Source organism: Heteronotia binoei, chromosome 7, assembly GCF_032191835.1.
Source record: "Heteronotia binoei isolate CCM8104 ecotype False Entrance Well chromosome 7, APGP_CSIRO_Hbin_v1, whole genome shotgun sequence".
Lineage (NCBI taxonomy): Eukaryota > Metazoa > Chordata > Lepidosauria > Squamata > Gekkonidae > Heteronotia > Heteronotia binoei.
Genome location: NC_083229.1, coordinates 114,397,215 through 114,400,720, shown reverse-complemented (window position 1 = coordinate 114,400,720; position 3,506 = coordinate 114,397,215).

Below are 3,506 nucleotides of genomic sequence, written 5' to 3'. Positions count from 1 at the left end.
TCGTTATATTTTTCTTTATACCTTTTGCCTGGGAAGACACCACAGCATGGCAAAGTGATTGTGGCTTCTTCATTTTCATACAGATATCTTAAAGGGAGGAACGCTCATGGGTGCTATACTTCTCAACTCCCTTTTGGGTAACGACCAAGATCATCCAATGACGCCAAACAGTTGAAAACAAACGAAGTTTTGCAAACTACAGAATATGTTCAGAAAAGCCACATGTCAAGCAGCCAGGGCGTTTCATGTTGGTGGCTGCATGATTCACAGTCCGTGGCCATTTCTGCATTCTGTCATTTGTGTGTCCCTATAGCTTTTGGGCTTTTTTCTCCTGTTCTGCATGTTTTGCTCCCTCTAGTGGCTGATTCAATATTATAGCGCTCTATGTCCACTGTGTCTCCCTGTATATTTAAACTGCAGGTTTTTACGCCAGACATATAGTGAGATGTTGAATTGACCACTAAAAGAGAGCACAACACATGTAGAAAAACGGAAAAGAAGAGCAATAGGGATGCCCAAGTAATGAAAATGATAATGTGCTGGGCTTTTTTTGTAGCAGGAACTCCTTTGCATATTAGGCCACACACCCATGATGTAGCCAATCCTCCTGGAGCTTACAGGGCTCTTCGTACAGGGCCTACTGTAAGCTCCAGGACTGGCTGCATCAAGGGTGTGTGGCCTAATATGCAAAGGAGTTCCTGCTACAAAAAAAGCCCTGAGAATGCGGAAGACCCCCCCATAATTCCGCCTGTTAAAACTTTCCTCCTCCTTCTCCCCACTCTCAACTTCGCTGCCCAGGCAGAACTGAAACATTCCGATGCCATCATTCTTTAAGGAGAAGTGGAAGTACAGCCAGGGGAACGCTAAATAAGTTAATTATGAGAAATATTAAAAACAGTGCTAGACTGAATGCAAATCCAGTTTCCTTTATTTCATTTTTATTTATTGCTAAATAAAAGAATGGCACCATGTCTCTCATGGGGAAGTAGCTTCATCCCTCCGAAGTACAGAATTCTATGGAAAGAAAAATTTGGGGCTTGTTATCGAAGAAGATTGGACGAGAGGGCAAAACCAGAGCAGAGCCAGATCTAGGGAGGAGCAGAGGGGGCACCTGCCCCAGGTGCTGCTGGAGGGGGGGGGCCATAGTAGGTATGGAGTCCATTCTATCATATGGGCCCATAAGGGGGCATCATTTTTTAATTTCACCCCGTCAAAAATATGTAGATCCAGACCTGCTCTGTAGATGGGGGGGGGGGGGAGGTACAAAGATATGTTGCACCCCTTCCTCTATATGCTTTTGCAATCCATAGGCTTTTCCTCCCTTCCAGTCGTCATGAATCTCACTAGCAAATCTGACCAGAAACTTGCTTGCGTCTCTATAAATGTCCTTTGAAAGGCCAAATTTTAACCTTTGCTAAAGAAAAAAAAAAGTGCCAGGAAAGATTTGATACAGAAGAATGAGTGGAATTAATGATACTAAGCAACAAATGCCATGCCATCCCAGTCGTGCTGATTCATATAGATGGGCTACCCAGTGAGGTTCCAAAACAGACACACCGTGTTCTCTCCCCTCGTTGTGGGGTGGAGCAAGACCACAGTAAAAACACGATCAAATTGACTTTTCCTTGGATGGATGGGAGATATATTGCCCTGCCACAATGGAAGGGCACTGTTGCCAACAACAGTGAAGTAATAGTGACTTAACCTTTTCCTTTTGAGGGACTGGTACTAAGCTTTGCCAGTAATAATCCTGCTCTCCAGCATTTTTCTTCTAAGCCTTAAAACAGATGTAAAATATGCGGCCCGGGGGCCAACTCAGGCCCCCAGAGGGCTCCTATCAGGGCCCCAAGCAATTGGCTGTCATCTGTTTCCTCCTTCATCTCTCTTGCTTCCTGCTGCATCACAGCTTGTTTTGCCAGACTTGCTCAATTGTACAGGAGCTACAGAGCAAAGTCTCTGTTTTCTCCATTGGCTGAGGCTCCTCCCTTGGGGAGGAAGAATAGCTTGCTTTGCCAGGCTCTTTTAATTGTACATCAGAGCTACTGAGCCAGGACTCTCTTCTTTCTATGGCTGAGACCCCCCCCCCTCCCCCGGGGAAAGAAGGAAAACTTTGCCCAGTTTCCTGGATCACACGGTAGAGATACAAAAAAAGCACCTTTAAGACAAACGAGTGCTAATGGTTTAAACATGTTTTAAGTTTTTAAAAATCGTTGTGTTTGTCTGTGTCCTTTATAAAGTTTATATCTCCGCTACCCGGCATTACATTTTATGACACATGGCCCGGCCCGACAGGGTCACATTTATGTCAGATCCGTCCCCTCGTAACTAATGAGTTCAGCACCCCTGTGTCTGTGTGCTTTTAAGTAGAAAGAAAGAGAGGTGCAAAGAGAAAAGATGCTAAACCTAAGTATAAAAACTCAGGAAGCCCTAGAATGGCTGTTGATACACAGGGAGGGTTTATGCTTCTGGTAGCTTCACAACCTGTGAATAAATACCCAGTGTCTGGCTGTCACATATTATTTATTACTTGAGATTTCTGTCCTGCGCTTCTTCACAAGTGGGCTCAAGGCAGGTTACAGTAGCCAACAAGATAGATAAAAAACAGTTCTACATAAAATCAAAAACTAAAACTAAGAAATGAACTAACAAGGATGGCGAGCTAAAAACCTGCAGTCAACAAAGTCTCATAGGTGTACTACAAATGTACACTAAAGGCCCAGGTATCAGTTGCCTGTTGTTTAGTTGGTGCCACATACAGCATAGGCAAGTTAGACCGGGGAAAGCCAATATAACCAGACACCTGTCGCCTCCACCAAAGACCTGGCGGAGCAGCTCCGTTTTGCAGGCCCTACGGAATTGCACTAAGTCCTGCAGGGCCCTGGTCTCGCTTGGGATCATGTCCCACCAGGCAGATGCATAATAATGTTTGCCACACTGCTTGGAAGGTGTATTTAGCAGTCTGCAGGCTAGGATGTGCAATGAAATACTTTTGAAATCTTTCCTCCTCCATTCTCTTTCCAGTTCCAGGAGAAAACAGGACAGGAGAAGTTGTTCTTGAATATTGAAGGCCCTGTGTACCAGCTGGGGAATTGTAGTTCCATGGAGAACACCAGCCTAGGAACCATGTGAGGATAACTATAACCAGTGGTGGAATTCTAGCAAGAGCTCCTTTGCATATAAGGCCACATACCCCTGATATAGCCAGTCCTCCAAGAGGCTCTTTTTTGTAAGCTCTTGGAGGATTGGCTACATCAGGGGTGTGTGGCCTAATATGCAAAGGAGCTCCTGCTAGAATTCCACCCCTGACTATAATATGTGGAGAAAAATGTGCAGGTGGAGCAAATGATGCAACTCTTTCCTATTTGAATATCATCTGGGGTTTTTTTTTGGGGGGGGGGATGCTGTCATGCCTCCTTTCTTTTCCTGTGCCCGAAAGACTGGGTATAGATGTGCAGCTCATGGCGTGACATTACCAGTACTAAGGAACGTTGCTATCCACATTTTAC